Consider the following 17,257-nt stretch of genomic DNA (forward strand, 5'->3'; position numbering starts at 1 on the left):
GCCTCCCTGCTAAGGAGGGAGGGAGAGACCCAAGGGACGTGTGCGTGCCTGCTCGCGGTCATTCGCTTGCGAGTTTCAAGTTTGAGCGTAAAATCGGGAGGGAGAGATTTTCGATCTTTTTCCATATATAAAGCGCACCGGGTTATAAGCCGCACTGCCGGTTTTTGATCAAATTTTAGGATTTTCAATGCGGCTTATAGTGAAAATACGGTACAAAATGAACAATAAGTTGCGAAGAGAAGTCCATACAAGACTTACCAAGAAAGTAATCAGAATATTAATGCTACAAATGGCAAGAGACATAAGACTGTACTATTACTGGAAAGACTGTACTATTACTGGAAAAATACTGTAATGAAAGCATTAAGTTAAACTTAGTTAAATTTAGAGTATTATGTATAAAATGAAGTGATAATAGTTATAGTCAAATAAATTAATAATAATGATAATGCATATATATATTTGATATGAAATGTTATATAATCTACAAAGGGAGACTATGAGAGGAGGTTTAAAAGCTTTGTTATTAAATATAACCAATTTTTATTTAGAACAAGTTATAAAGATGTAATGTTATTGGATGATTTTAGGAGGATTTAATGGAATGCCATTATATAGTTTTACTTTAAATTTTGAATATTTCATATAAAAGGATGTAAAAACAATTATAGTCAAATGAAGGTTGAGGTACAATAATAGTAATATATATATATGATTTAAAAATGTGATTTGTTAGTGATGACTATAGAAGGGATGCACATAAATTTTGTAACCACTGACACACTTTCTATAATTTGTAATGGAAGATGGCTTTTTGTTTTTTGTTCTGTCCATTTGTGTTTGTTTAAAAATATAAAAAAAATTTAAAGAAATAAAAAATAATGGGCTAGATATCATTCTATGCCATCTCATAGAAGAAATGTGGGCATGTAATTTGGAGTAGCCAAAATTGTGTGGTGTCAGATGCACCCTTGTTTGAGGGATCCTTGGTGCTCTCTGAGCTTGGTTGTTTTCTTGCAGATGTTTCAATTTCCAAACTAGATAACCTTATCAGCACTGATGATGTTACCTGGTTTGCGTAATGAAACATCTGCAACCCTGCGCTACAAATATTCTCCTTTATTGGCATCCTTGTTTCCTGTTTTATTTCCCTAAGGTTTGGTTTTTGTCAGCAAAGAAGTGCCAGCATTGACAGAGTCTTGTGATATCAACAGGCTCTTCCTAACTCCAAACCATGGGGGTCTTCTGTTGTGTTCACAACTCTTTTTCATATTTGTTTTAGAGTAATGTTAATCAGACACCTAGATATGTTATAGCTACCTATAACAAGTTTTCATATATTGTTTCTTATGCTATTCTGTCCTTCGAAAGAAAGGACATTGAACATGTATTTTTTCTTTCTTTCTTGACTGGCTACTTCTAACTATCATCTCCAAAATGTAAAACAAAGAACTGGATTTCTTAGATTTCAGCTGATGTCATTCACTTGATTATTTTTCAGAACAGCACGGACTCTTTCTTTTATGTTACACAGCACAGTAAGTCAAGTGTAGAAGGCAAGGTGCAAAAAGAATGATATGAACAAGCGCGCAGGTTGTGATAATTCATATGCATGCTGTGGTTCTTGTATAAGCTGTCAGTAAAATAATTTTCAGAAGTGAGAATAAAGTATACGCTTCATGCCACAGGTTTAAATTTAGAAACTACCTTTCTAATGCATTGTATCTTTTATGTTTGAGCCTTTCTTGCTCTATGGCTTGAGAACATTTTTGTATGGAGTATGTATGTTAGTCAACATGGATTTTAAAATTGATTTAAACTTGGGGTCCAGCATTTTCATTTGATACACTGTTGCTTCCTTTTGTTTTACAATGGAAGTTGAGGATTTGTTTGGTTTAATCTGGCCTGAAGCATCTGCCACTGTTGAATATGTTTAAATGCTGCTTGGCAAGAGCCAGGAAGTGAAATAAAAAGGTCTTTGTCCTAATTATAGTTCATTATTATCAGTCAATTGGTTTTAGCCCAGCAAATATGATGAGTTTAGGGCAGACTGCAGTATTCCAATCTATTAATTTGGAAGAGCTTCATTTCATTTTTTTAACTGAAACAAATTACAGTCAGGAGTTGTGTCTCACAAGATAGGCAGCTGTATAAATCTTCTAAAGGAAGAAAGAAATGCAGTGATAGCAATAGAATAGAAAACGATATAAAAATCAGTATAAAATTACAGCTATGAAAGGTGTCCTTCAAACAGAAGATGAAACACGAAACAAACTACCAAGAAAACCAGCAATTAAATAAGTAAAGCAATAGCAGCATCATTTGGGCATTAAAAGCTTGAGAGAATAAACAGGTTTCACTTGGCTCCTTTACTACATTAAAAACAGGCTTCAATCCAACAGTTGGGGCAAAAAACCATATCGTCTGGCTACACTGTAAACGTACTGGTTAGTACTTTCAGATGCATTTATGGAATGACTGATTTATTTTATTGTAGGCATGAACAGTGCTAAATTTTGATATGCTAAATTTTCTGCTACAGTTTGGAATTAAACTACTATTGCATCTAAAAAGAATAAATCTTTTGAGCTATATAATTTCAAATATGTCAGCTGAAAAAGATTACAAACTTATCTGTTTGGGCTATAAAAATCCAACTCTAATAATAAAGTTCTCCCTGAAACATCTGAATTGCACTAGAGCTGGGGTGTCAAACTCAAGCCATGGTGGCATCATGTGACGTATTAGGACTCCCCCCCCCTCTGCTAAACCGGGCGTGGGCATGGCCAGCTCGTGATGCATTTGACCCACAGGCTGGGAGTTTGACAGCCCTGCACTAGAGAATACATTAAATCTTACTGATCTTGAATAATTTTAAAATTCCAATTTGGAATTGGAGGAACAATCTGGATATAGTTACTCCCTCTAAAGAGATTGTCGAACAATTCAACTTTTCCTCACAAGACCTGGTACAGTTGATGAAAGAATTCAAATATGGATCTACTATAAGCAAAAGCAGTGCTTTATCTCATGACTAGAATCATTGTGGACTTGACCCTTATCCTCATTTGTTGAACTATAAATGTGGTTTGCAGTCATAGTAGTTGGGTTCATACACTGCCTTAGTCACAAGCAAGCAAGGGACATTAAGTTTAGAGTGATTTCATCACTGATGAAATCATCGTAATCCTGCAGATGCCTCTTATTTATTTCTAAATAAGAAATTATAATGCACCAAACCTTGAAAAGAAGATAAATTGTAATCCCAGTCTGCTTCTGCAGTATGAGGGCCTCTATCTCAGAAACGAGTATTTATACTAGATACAAGGAATACTGATTATTTCAACAGGTTGTGGGTATAGGAGAGACTGTGTATAAATTGCACACCTTTTCCTTTAAATAAACAATAAATCATCCAAATCATATAATTCTGAGAAACCTGCAGATTATTGAGAGTGACTGAGGTTTACCAGAAAATACCACGAATTATCCAAATCTATTATGAGAATTGTTATACATAAGATTCTGAATGTTTTACTTGATTCACAAATGGCATTAATATGGCCACATAAGCATGGAATGTGAATCAGGTGGAACGGATATTGTAGACACAGATATTAGGTGACTGAACATTTTAGTTGATGATTTAGGCAATTGCTTATTGTCTTGGCCTGTTCTTAGTGATAATTTGGGATTAGTTCTTCCAAGGTCAATCTTGTGGTATTATTGATACAACCCATCCCTTGTGTCTGTTGATTCTTCTTATAGTCCACAGCATTCTGAATAAGCATATATTAATCAGTAATTTGAAGGCATTACTTTTTTTTCTGGTGCTCTTTCCAAATGTCCAGCTTTCACAGCCACCGGAAAGATTATTGTTTTAACTTTTCTGATTTTTCTGGTCATAGAAATATCTTTATCCTTCCTTATCTTGTCTAAGTGTGTCCTGGCCTTCCTTCATGGACTAATCTCTTCTTTACTCAGTCAGCCAATTATATTGATAAACAAGGATTAGGGTAAGAAATGTCACAGCTGATTTTACATTTATTGGGCAGACAAATAAATGTACTTTAAGATCTTTCTTGCCACTACCTTTATATAAGAATTCTAGTTCTCTATACTCTTTTCTTTTTTTATAGTGGTATATTATCTTAGGCTATCTCTTAAAGGAGCAGTTAATTATGACAATTATAGTTTTGTATTTAACAATTAGTTTTATTTACCAACATACTTTGTGAATAGACAACATACTCTTTAAATCAAAACAACTCTGTTCTTTGTTACAGAATTATTATTTACTTCATAGCAGGGCCACAGATGTTTTCCATTTTTTCATTTTACATATATTATTAATCTCCTTTGTTTTCTTCTGAAGAGGTTTGCTGGAGCTGGGGAGTGGCGGGTAGTAGATTTGCATATGGCTCTTGTCATCACTCCCCAGGTATGTGACTAAACTTTGCTCATGTTCGGAAATGCAGATGTTAACTCTGGCAGTAGTGCATCTTGGCAACCTTATCTAGTGACTCGTTTCGTTTCGTTTTCGCTTTATTTGTATGCCGCCCTTTTCCCTGAGGGGACTCAGGGCGGCTCACAGTTCAAAAAAGGGGGGGGGAGGACAAACAATTACAACATAGAGACACTACATCATTTAAGAACACAACATTCATACATTCGAGTGGGGTTAGAGTCTTTAACCCCAGGCCAGCCGGGATAGCCAGATTTTAAGGGCAGCGCGGAAGGTTTGGAGGGTGGTGAGGGTCCGAATCTCTACGGGGAGTTCGTTTCAGAGGGTCGGAGCAGCCACCGAGAAGGCCCTCCTCCGGGTAGCTGCCAGTCTACACTGGCTGGCTGATGGAATTCGGAGGAGGCCTAATCTATGCGATCTTATCGGTCTAGTGGAGGTAATTGGCAGTAGGCGGTCTCTCAAGTACCCAGATCCAATACCATGAAGGGCTTTGTAGGTGACAAGTAGCACCTTGAAGCGCACCCGGAGATCAACAGGCAGCCAGTGCAGCTCGCGGAGGATAGGTGTTACGTGGGTGAAACGAGGCGCACCCACAATCGCTCGCGCGGCCGCATTCTGGACCAGCTGAAGTCGCCGAATACTCTTCAAGGGCAGCCCCATGTAGAGCACATTGCAGTACTCCAGCCTAGAGGTCACAAGGGCACGAGTGACTGTTGTGAGAGCCTCCCAGTTCAGGTAGGGACGCAACTGGTGCACCAGGCGAACCTGGGCAAATGCCCCCCTGGTCACAGCTGACAAATGATGTTCAAAAGTCAGCTGTGGGTCCAGGAGGACTCCCAAGTTGCGAACCCTATCTGAGGGGCGTACAATTTGACCCCCCAGCCTGAGAGATGGAACACTTGGCCAATTCGTGGGAGGGAAGCACAACAGCCACTCAGTCTTATCTGGATTGAGCACAAGCTTGTTAACCCCCATCCAGTCTCTAACAGCCTCAAGACCCTGGCTCATCACGTCCATCGCTTCATTGAGTTGGCACGGGGCGGACAGATACAACTGTGTATCGTCCGCATCCTGGTGGTATTTTATCCCGTGCCTTCGGATGATCTCACCCAGCGGTTTCATGTAGATATTAAAAAGAAGGGGGGACAGGACCGAACCCTGCGGCACCCCATACGTTAGGGGCCTAGGAGTCGATCTCTGCCCTCCGACTAACACCGACTCATACTTATACCCATATCTGAAAAGTTTACTTAGTTCTTGAATATATTTTTATGTTCAAAACATTGAACTGCTATCTTTGAGAATTGATTCAAATGGTTTCTACTAGGGAATAGAACGACTTGAGCAAATACAATTGCTTACATTTCAGAGAAAAATATCGGCTATAGAAAGGGAAAATGGTTTGGTTAATTTGTTTATTCGTAATGATTTGATTGGTTCGCTTATTTTTAAATAATAAATTAAAAATAGAGAAGAACAAAGTTTGCCAGCTTTGCAGGGACACTGATGCTGAGAAAAGACCAAATTGATAAAATTTTATATGGATTAAGAAACAATGGGTAACAGTTGAAAAGCAAGTTGGAGTGCAGAAGCAAAAATATTTGGAGAAAATAAATAGCAAAAACAATTTCTCATCTATTTCATACATAAAAGCGGAAAGAACAAAGACATTGCCAGTATCTTATAAGAGAGGTCCTATGTCAGGGGTGTCAAATTTGTGGCCCGCTGGCCAGATGTGTCATATGCTGGCCATGCCCACCCTTGGTTTAGCAAAGTGGAAAAAAGTCACGATTCGTCATATGATGACAACGTGATACCGCGAGTTTGACACCCCTGCCTGATGTGAAGTGAGGATAGACTGAGACCGAAAGATATAGCCTGGATTTGTCCTCAAAATAAAGTTGGGAAATTGTGAAATGGAGTAATAACAAAGTAAAATTAATATATGTGTGCACATATTAATATATGTGTGCACATATTATAATTGGGTAACTGAAGTATGTGCATGTATATAGTGTTATAAAAGCTCTGGACCAGGGAGTAAATGTTCCCTCGTTTATTTCAGTGTGTTGGGTTAACTTGTGAGGTCAACACAAAAATGCATGCAAAGAAAGATGTTGGATTCAACATTAGGCTGAACCTATTTGCTTTTGATTCAGTATGTTGGACAAACTTAGTCATTGTGTTTTATATGAAATAAACTGTTGTTGAAGTGAACCGTTGTTCTACGATGTGTGATGTCTTCTTTTTCCAGTTTCGCTGTGGGGGGGATCCGCTACAGCAGCTACAAGAATGGACAAGGAGCAATCTTTGTCTAAAATCAAAGTTGTTAATACAGTCTAATTTCTGGTCCTTTGTTTATGTAATTAGACCCTGTAAACCTAAATTCACAAGTTTTATAGTTTTTAATATTTGTTCATCAAGTTTTAATAAATCACATTCAATGTGTAAATAAAAATAATAAATAAATAAATAAATAAATGTATTGCTGTGGTCTCTGTGCGAGACAGAATGTTTAGATGCTTAGAACACTATTAATTATTTGTGCCACCTGCCCCAAAACTGTGATCACAAATATAAACCGAGAGAGAAAGTAGGAGTAGTACAACTATTTCTGAATATAGAGAGAAATCCAAAACCTTTTCCAGTGTACGTGTGTTTTTCCACTATGACATTTTATGGACGTTCTGTTTTCAAATTCTGTGCTATGGATATTTCCATACAGGGTGGATATTTCAAAAATTGCTCTATCAGACAAGACAAGACAAGACTGACCCATTGATTAAAAGCAAATAGCCTGTGGTTGGTCATTAAAGGATTTTTTTTGTTTTTTAAATGGTGAAATTCTTAAAAAGTCTACAAGTCATGCAGAAACTGCTGTGTGTGTCATAATGACTTTTAGCAACAGGAGATTTTGCTTCAAGTTATGCATATTTTGTCTGGATGCTAAGAATCTCTCTCATATTTCAGACTGATAAGTATTTCAATTTCTCCCTGGTGTTCAGAATTCTGTGTATGATTACAACACTGAAATATGTGTCCCCCCACCCCCCTTGTCTCTACAAGCTATAACTAGGATGCATTTTTCTGCTGTTGTTATCACATTGGTTAAAATATATATACAGGGTATCCATTCTTTCTTTCCTTCCTTCCTTCCTTCCTTCCTTCCTTCCTTCCTTCCTTCCTCCCTCCCTCCCTCCCTCCCTCCCTCCCTCCCTCCCTCCCTTCCTTCCTTGTATGGGTTAAATAATTTGTGGATTTTGGTAATATAAAATTGCTCTAAGGAATAGAGCTAGATAGTAGCTACTTTGGCTAGTCTTGATATGTTGGTATGTAAAAAGAAAATGTAGAAATGATCTGTCATATGCTCAGCTTTCTCTTCAAATTGTTGAGATATTTCATTTTTTACTAAACAAATTGATCTGCCATAGTTTTTTTTTTAATATGAATGTCAGTGAACAATCATCAGTGATGCTGGCTGGGAAATTTTGGTATTACCTTTCCAGCACATTTGAAGGTAAAATGATCATCTCTCAAATTTATGTTTTCATTATGTAGCTTGCAACACTTGAGTAAATGAGAATTGATAGTAGCTGATTCTGCTGGACAAGAATTAAGTATATAAGATTTATTCAAATTTCAATCTTACTGCAAAGCCTTGGAGTAGTCAATAACCAGATGCACATAATACTAAGCTTAAAAACAAACAAACTGATACAGCTTAGTGTGAATTGTGAACACAACTGCTGTGACTTATTCAACTAACTATTGTTTCGTGTGAACCCAGTAAACCTTCTTGAGCCTAAAACTGCTTTACTGGGCTGTCAGATAAAGTCTAGTTGTTTACATATGTTAAGCCTAGGTTAAGCCTAGCATGGATGTTAGGCCATGAAGTTTTCTCTGGAATTTCTTTGCTTCAAATGATTTGATGTTGTCATTATTCTCTCTGCACTGGACAGAGCCTGGATCATCTTTCCCTTTTTATTCCCTTCTCTCTGCTTTTATAGCACCTGGAGTTTCAGCTTCATGGCTGCCAGTTCTTATTCCATGCTCATCAAAGCCACTTGAGTTGTAATACTACCTTCTCTTGGTAAGACAATCGCAGCAGGAAGTTTTAATTAATTAACCACATCTTTTGAACAGTCAAGAGAGAAGTCAACAACTACAATATATTGACAAGTTATCAAAAGAAAATTAATTTTATTTTGGTACCTTCACACTGCCTACCATCTGCAGTAGCTTTGGGTACCCATAAGGACCATACATACAAGTGCTGGTCTAAATCATAACATAACAATAACAATAACAGTGCCTTGTAAATTGGTCTGCTGAATGTCTTACATGAGCAAGACTCTACTACAGGCAAGGCCAAATCACAAAAGCAGAGGGAAGATTTTGGAAGGTTTTATGAAATAGCATATTTTAGGTATTCTGGTTTGGTATTGGTATTCTATTGGTATTCTATGTTGGTAGTGGAAATAGCTTCTTTTGGGGGGGGGGTGTTGAATAGATTTAATAAGTTCAAAGAGGAAGTAGAGGAGATCACAAGTCCACCAAGACAACTAAGAGAGACCAGCATTTACTTCCAGTTTCCAGCAAAATAGTGAATAAAAGAGCTGTGGTAGCACAGTAGTTAGAATGCAGGCTTGCAGGCTACCTCTGTTCACATTGCCGGTAGTTCGATTCCCTCAATCCTGACTGGCTCAAGGTTGACTCAGCCTTCCATCCTTTCAAGGTCGGTAGAATAAGGACCCAGATTGTTGGGGGCAATATGCTGACTTTGTAAACCACTTAGAGTGGGCTCTAAAGTGGTACATAAATCTAAGTGCTATTGCTAAGTGCTATTTGCTAAAAACATTTGCTAATTCCCCACAGCATTGCAACTGTCACATAAGCTTAACAACCACTGTGAAAGTCATAAAAACAAGTCTGATCGTCATGACTCATGCTCAATTAAAGTCATGTTGAGGACTACCTATATTGTTCATTGCATAGCTGTCCAAATGTCTTTGTATTAAGTCTAATTGGTTTTCAAAATACAGTAGTACTGTAGTTATAGTATATTTCTCATACTAGTTGTTGTGATGTCCCTGTGATCAGGAGCCCAGAAAGGTTTTGAACAAGACTCAGAGCAATAAAGTGTGACATACTCCAGAATTAATCCTCCATACCTTTTTTGTGCCTTTCCAACCTGTTACTCTACTATTAGCTATCCACCTGAGATGTAGGAGTCTAGACTTCAGAAAGGGTCAAGGTTCCTTAAGTCCAGAGTCTGCAGCAAACAGTAATTGAGCTAAGGAGTCATGTGTTCTTTCTTAAGCAGTTGACACATTTTGGTAAATGCTGGAACAATTTATGTTGAGAGTAAACCCAGCTTAAACTGAACTCTCCAAGGTTCTGATAATGTTCAAAACTGCCTCTTCTGCTCTTATAACAACATATATTTTTATGGCTTCTTTAAGGTTCAGTTCAAATACAAGACAATTAACTATAAGAAGCTGAGCTCCAATATCCTTATCTGAATTGTAACATTTTATCTAGTACTGTAGAGTCCTAACCGAAGACATTGTTGGGTTTTATGTCAAGAATTGCTTTATTCTAGAACAAATCCCACAGAATATCACTTGTACACCTTTTTCTTGCTACATTTTTGGCATAGTTGGTTGCAACCTGGTTTGATTCAACATAATGTACATAGTGCCTTTTTGTTGATTTTTTTTAAAGAATGGGGCACTGCCTACTAAGGGCCTCGTTCTTAAAATTAAATCCAATAAGTGGCATGCCAGTGTAGGAGGCCACTGGTTGCTGCTTTCTGACTTTATTTTAAATTAAACAAGATCAAGCCAGAGATTTGCTTGACAGAAAGCGAAAACATGACCTTGGCAAAGAGACTTTGTGATAAAGACAGAGTTCTGCTGTCTGTGCTATCTGATTTGTGCTTGTGTATTTTGTTATATAAACAGGGCATTTAAAGGTCAAATCATTTATGATGTCTTTCTAACATTGCACTTAAAGAAGTCCTGGTTAAGACACAACAACAACAGCAAAATACATTCTGACAGTTTTAAAAAGTGCACGTTTTTGGAAATAATGGCTTTTACTTGAATCAATACATGCCAAAAAGTTTGTACCTTTTTCCTCCCATCAAGATTTTATTAAAGTGAAGAAGAAAGAGCTTTTGGAAAGATTCATTTAGTATGCAACATTGTTCATTGTTAAATGGGTAGGAAGATTTCTGAAGCCAATAATCGCTCCGTTTCATGTAAACTCAGGTGATAAATGCCAGGAAACATGAAGCAAACAGTGGCTACTAAGAAATAAAAGGGGAAATGTTGTGAATTGCAATAACCCTGTTTTGTTTTTCAAAACAAAAATATCCCCAAAGGGGAAAAAAACCACGAATCCTCCATATATCAAAACTTCTTGGAATGGGGTGAGTATAGTGTAGCTACCTTAATTTGAAGGCCTATTAAGATGGAATCAAAACAGGATGGAGTTGAAATGGAAATTAGTGGAAGAAGATTTATTTTTCTGACTGTAATCCTGAATGGGAACACGTCACATTGCAGTATTTTGTTTTACAACTCTACTGATTCAAATAAAACTTCGATCTATTCTTGGACTTTCACTCTTCCGTTCTGTCAGCAAACTGGCAATTTTGGCAACAGGATCAGAGCATTGGGCTGAATCAATGGTCAAGGCAAAAATAGACTTAAGGATCAAAATATCATTGTTCAAAATATCTTGGGACAGCACACATCAAAACAATTTAGTTAGAATATGTGAACTGCAGGTGACTCCTTACAGAACAAATATAGGGCTGTTCACTTGAACTTCTAAACAAATGTCTGCTTAAAGAAAAAAAAACCATTCAGAGAAATGCGAAACTAATGAACTACTTCTCTGAATGCTTACCAGCTTGATCTGCATATAAAATACAACCTACAGATTTCCCTAACTGTAAGTAACCAACATTTGTATGAAGTAAATTAATGACTAGGTAGCTGAGCAGAGTCTAAGTCTAAGCTAACATCTAGCATTGTACAAATAAATTCCTTTTGTGTTCTCTAGACAGATTTCACTCAGGAACATAGAAAATGGAACGTAGAAAAGTTGCTAACCATGGATGCAGTTTCTAAAGCAAGCCATTATTTTTAGTTTTACAAATTGGCACATTCCTATCTTCTTGGTCTGGAAAAAATAGGAAATAATGCTAAATAAGCATTTCCTCCTTATTAGGTCAAACACAGCAGGAAAGACGTAACATAAACAAAAATGTGTAAGCAGAAGGCAATGTCTAAATGCAGTTACTATTTCTGATTTGCTGCATTGGTTTATTTGAATGAAACAGCAGTTATAACTTCTAGTAAAATATGATGGGGGTGTTTCTTGGAAAAAAAACCTATTTTATAACCTAAAATATTGGCCAGAATTTAGCAATATTAAATTTTCAGAGAACATTAAAAGCCATTTAAAAATAAATCTAAGCTTATAGCCACTCCTTATTTAGTGACCACATTCTACTCCAATAACTTACCAAGGCTATTCATGCCTTTTTTTAAAAAAAAAAATGGGCCCCTTTTTTGAAAAAAAGGGGATGTTTTTGGGAGGTTTGCAGAGTGCAAAAACTTTTTTTTTCCTTTCGGAGAGCTCTTTAACTGATTGATGAGAATTAGATTGATCAAGTGCTATGCCAGCAGAAACAAAGGTGCTGCAGATTGTCAGCGATTTCCTTCTCCAGCACATGGACAAATACACCTAGAAACATCTACCTACCTACCTACTCTCTTTCTCTCTCCCTACCTGTCTACTGTATTTCTCTCCCCCTCTCTCTATTTTTCTCTTTCTATCCCTCTACCTCCCAACCTACCTACTCTCTCTCTCTCTTTACCTATCTACTGTATTTTTTCTCTCTCTCTTTCTATTTCCCTCTTTCTATCCACCTACCTACCTACCTACCTACCTACCTACCTACCTACACACTCTCTCCTTACCTACCTACCTACTGTATTTCTCTCTCCCCCCCCCCTTTATCTACCTACCTACTTACCTAACTACTCACTCTCTCTCCTTGCCTACCTACTGTATTCCTCTCTCTTTGTCTCCCTCTGTATCCCTCTATCTACCTACCTACTTTTTTTAAAAAAAAAATGCCTCTTCAAAACCTTGGTGCGTCTTATACTCTGAAAAATGCAGTTAGTTGTTAAGCAAAATGGTTACTAAATGAACACATGACAGAAAGATGGAGAAGCTGGGAAAATTACTGGTTGTTGCTGTATCATTCAGATAAAGTCACCTTGTACAGCTAGGCTAGCACTCACTCTGCTTTGGTTTTTTCTCAGGGACACAATTTTGGTAGTAAAAGCTCACATTGGTTTGAAAATCAATTGTTATTGTTTATTACTGTGCTTTTGTGAATGATTGCTAGCTGAATTAGGCACAAAATTAGAAGTACAGTTAAAAATGGTTTCTCTATGAAAATTCAGCATATGATACTAACAAAAAAAGCAATGAACTAGTGACAAAACTTTTACCTTCAAAGAGTTCTGAATTTGTTCTTTGCATAATTATTTTTATCCTTCAATAGGTGCATCTGTTTACTGTTGTACCAACATTGGTACTTTACTTGTTAATTATATTTTTTTTGTTCTTGCTTCAAAAGAGCAATTTAGCAGAATGCAGTAATTAATTCAACCCAAATCAAACACAGTAAAATTTGAATTAGGTGCAATAGTACACATGCAGACTTTATCTCTTTTCTTATGTCTTTTCTGAATCATTGATAATGTTAAAGAGGAAGAAAAGGTCAGGGGTAGCAACAGTAATAAAGTGTCAATTATTCTGAATTGAAAGAAATTTTATTATGTTTTTAAATTAGGTTCAGTATTAGATGTGGGTGTTGGAGTTTAATCATTCTGACACTTTATTTATTTATCAAATGTATACGCTGTCATTTCGCGGTACTAGGCAACACGTTTGATTTGGTTTAATGATTGCTGTCATTTCTTTTAATAAAGAGGTGATGGGAAAGCCGTACTTTGTATCACAAGATAGCAATATTACAGAAAAATATTGCTCTCCTTGGCTCATTTATTTAAAAAAAAAATCACGATATCCTCTACAACAGTGTTTTTCAACCTTTTTTGTGCAAAGGCACACTTTTTTCATGAAAAAAATCACGAGGCACACCACTATTAGAAAATGTTAAAAAAATTTAACTCTGTGCCTATATTGACTATAGGCAGGTGTTTTTCCCACGGCACACCTTACACTATGTCACGGCACACTAGTGTGCCGCGGCACAGTGGTTGAAAAACACTGCTCTACAACACTATCTATCAAGAGTCAATAAGAGAAAAGCAAAAAACAATTGATACAATGATTATGTATCATCAAGTTGTTGTTGGCTCCTAGCAATCATATTGGTTTTTCTCCTGATCTGTCCCTAAGATCTTCCAACAGCCCATCCTTAACCCTGGGGGGAGAAAATTTATGCCTCTCAGAGAGGGCTCACAATTTGGGAGTCCTCCTGGATTCGCAGCTGAAATTGGAGCATCATCTGTCGGCTGTGACCAAGGGGGCCTTCGCCCAAGTTCGTCTGGTGCACCAATTGTGGCCGGGATGTGCTTCTAACGGTCACTCATGCCCTTGTCACCTCGAGGCTGGATTACTGTAACGCACTCTACATGGGGCTACCCTTGAAAAGTGTTCGGAGACTGCAGTTAGTTCAGAATGCGGCCGCGCAGGCGATATTGGGTGTGCCGAGGTACACCCACGTTACCCCTATCCTCCGTGAGCTGCACTGGCTACCTATTGGTCTCCGGACTCAATTCAAGGTGTTGGTTATTACCTTTAAAGCCCTACATGGCTTAGGGCCAGGATACCTTCGAGACCGCCTGCTGACACATACCTCCCAGCGGCCAGTAAGATCCCATAGATTGAGCCTCCTTCAGATGCCGTCGGCCAAACAATGTTGGCTGGCGGGCCCTCGGAGGAGAGCCTTCTCGGTGGCTGCTCCGACTCTTTGGAACCAGCTCCCCCCAGAAATCCGGACCATACCCACTCTCATGGCCTTCAGGAAAGCCGTAAAAACTTGGCTGTTCCGGCAGGCCTGGGGCTGTTGACCTCACTGTTGAGGTCCGGCCCTGACTAGAATGAATGAATTGTTTTAAATTGTTTTGTCGTTATGTGCTTTTTATATTTCTTGTAAGCCGCCCGGAGTCCTTTGGGATTGGGCGGCATATAAAAACTCCAAATAAATAAATAAATAAATACAGGTAGTCCTTAACTTATGATCACAATTAAGTCCAACATTTCTGTTGCTAAGTGAGACAGTTGTTAAGTGAGCTTGCTTCATTTTACAACCTTTGTTGCCACAATTGTTAAGTGAAACACTGCAGCTGTTAAGTTAATAACATGGTGGTTAAGAGAATCTGGCTTTCCCACTGACTTTGCTTATCAGAAAATTGCAAAAGTTAGCACACGGTCCTGGGATACTGCAACTGTCATAAATATGAACCAGTCGCCAAGCATTCAAATTTTGATCACATGACCATGGGGGCTGCAAGTGCTTAGGACCATGGGTCCTAAGTATGAAAAGCGGTCAGAGGTCACTTTTTTTCAGTGTTGTTGTAACTTTGAGTGGTCACTAAACAATTGGTTGTAATTTGAAGACTACCTGTATGCCACTCTAGCTGAGTCCATCAACCTTCCTGTTGATCATTCTCTTCTTTTCTTTCCTTCCATTTTTCTTCAATGGGTTAGGTCTTCACATAATAATGTCTGAAAGATTACTATTACCATTTAGTAGCAGGCTTTTGATTACTTCTCAGGATGGGGTGGTAATGTTTGACATCAATTACTTGGACTGATTACAAGCTGAATTCATATTTTTGGTAATTTGTCTTAAAAACCAGTTAGGGTTTAGAACTTGGGATGTGGAACTGAAGAAAGGCACTCCATTTAAATTTCCATTTCTGCCAAAAATTACGAGGTGCAGAAGTATGGTGTGATCCCATAGCTAGTCCAAGAAGCACTGAATGACAAATTCTGCTGTTCAAAAACAGAAGCATGAAAACATAGAATGCTTGGCTCTCTAAAATTTTAATAAAGATAGAAGAAACCACTTAGCTATCTTATATATTTATAAAGCAGGTACATCCTTCATGCACATCCAATGTAGATTTTTCCAGGAAAGGACTTCCTTCCAACTTGTGTTGCTCCATCTCATGGCAATCAAGCAGCTATATTTGTTGTCAACTGGATCCTTTGCAAAATTATTTTAGTAAGTGGTGGGATTCAAATAATTTAACAATAGGTTCTCTGCCCTAAAGATTTATTCTAACAACCAGTTCACAAACTGCTCAGAAAATTAACAACCGGTTTTCCCGAAGTGGTGCGAACTGGCTGAATCTCACCGCTGCTTTTATTCTTGTTTAAGAAGCAGACGTCTGAAAAGAATACCTTTTTATGTACTCATTTGTCAGTACACATTGAGGGACTTTCTCCAGATTTTCTCCTCAATTTAAAGGAACAAATGTGTAGCCTGAGGTCCTTCTTGAGTCTAATTCATCGCAGCAGGCATGAGTGGCCTTAGTGACACTAAATCAGTGGTGGGTTCCAGCTCCCGTTGCAACCGGTACGCTACAACGGGGCCGGGTGTCCACCATGTGCACATGCGCAACACACACATGCGTACCCACTACCTGTGACACTCCAGCTGCTCGGTGGAGTATTGCACAGGCACTGTACACCCCGTGCACATGCGCAAATGCCCCAGTTGGCTCAAATAGAGGTTTTATCCAAGTTTCAGCATTTTAAGATTAAATAATCTGTATTGCTTTAATTGTTGCTGTACTTGTACAGATAGTCCTCAGTTTATGACCACAACTGGAACTGGAACCTTGGTCATTGAAGTGATCGTTAATCAAGATGCCCACATGACCATTTTGTTCAATGACTGCAATCCCAGTTTTCACAGTTGTGGTCGTGAAGTGGACAGACCAAAAGAACTGCCTGCCAAAAGAGAGCAGGCAGCTCCCCTTTGTGCACAAAAGAACTTGTGGGCTGGACAGGAGAAACAGGCCAGAGATTCCTTTATCTGTCCATCCCAGGGAGGAGAGAAGATAAGATAAGTAGATAGCATCTCATATTTTTCCCCAGATTCTTTCCCTTAAAGTTGTATTTTATAAAGAACAAGCTAGGCAAGCTGAAAACACCAGCCTGAGGATGGCGAGTGAGACCTCGAATCCCAGCCATGAAAACCAACATCGGACCCAGAACAACACAGGATGCAACCACCAATCACCCTCACCAGACTCAAACCCATCCCATAGACCAACCACCATCCAGAAGCCAAACTACGGCGGCATCACCAACTGCTGCACCCCACTCTGACCCTCACACAAAGCAAACTGACACACGCCATGAACACATAGCCAGACCGCAAACTCAGAGCCAAACCAAAGCCCGGGATGTTACACCTCAACCATCTGCTCAGGACATCACATCACAGAACTCAGGAGATTACAACACAAGGGCTCAGGATGTTACAACGCAGCCAACCCCCCAGGAGGTTGCAGCACAGGACTCAGGATATCACTACAATAGAGCTCAGGATGTCATCACACAGCCCATTACCCAGGTCATTACAACACAAAAGTACAATAGTCACACAGCCAGTACCTCAGCCACATAGGATGCTATGAAACAACCAACTAATCTGCAAACATCAACTCCATCAACTAATCAAGATGTTACAACACAGCCAATCAATCAGTCTACAGCAACAAA

General features: G+C 38.4%; 1 protein-coding gene across 4 annotated transcripts in view; it reads left to right on the plus strand.

The window, feature by feature from the left end:
* Nucleotides 1-17,257, plus strand: part of EHBP1 (EH domain binding protein 1) — a 255,492-nt gene that overhangs the window by 28,486 nt on the left and 209,749 nt on the right. The gene's annotated exons all lie outside the window — the stretch shown is intronic.

This window comes from Thamnophis sirtalis, unplaced genomic scaffold (assembly GCF_051295495.1).
Source record: "Thamnophis sirtalis isolate CommonGarterSnake01/CBP01778 unplaced genomic scaffold, rThaSir2_p1.2 scaffold_5, whole genome shotgun sequence".
NCBI classification, from domain to species: domain Eukaryota; kingdom Metazoa; phylum Chordata; class Lepidosauria; order Squamata; family Natricidae; genus Thamnophis; species Thamnophis sirtalis.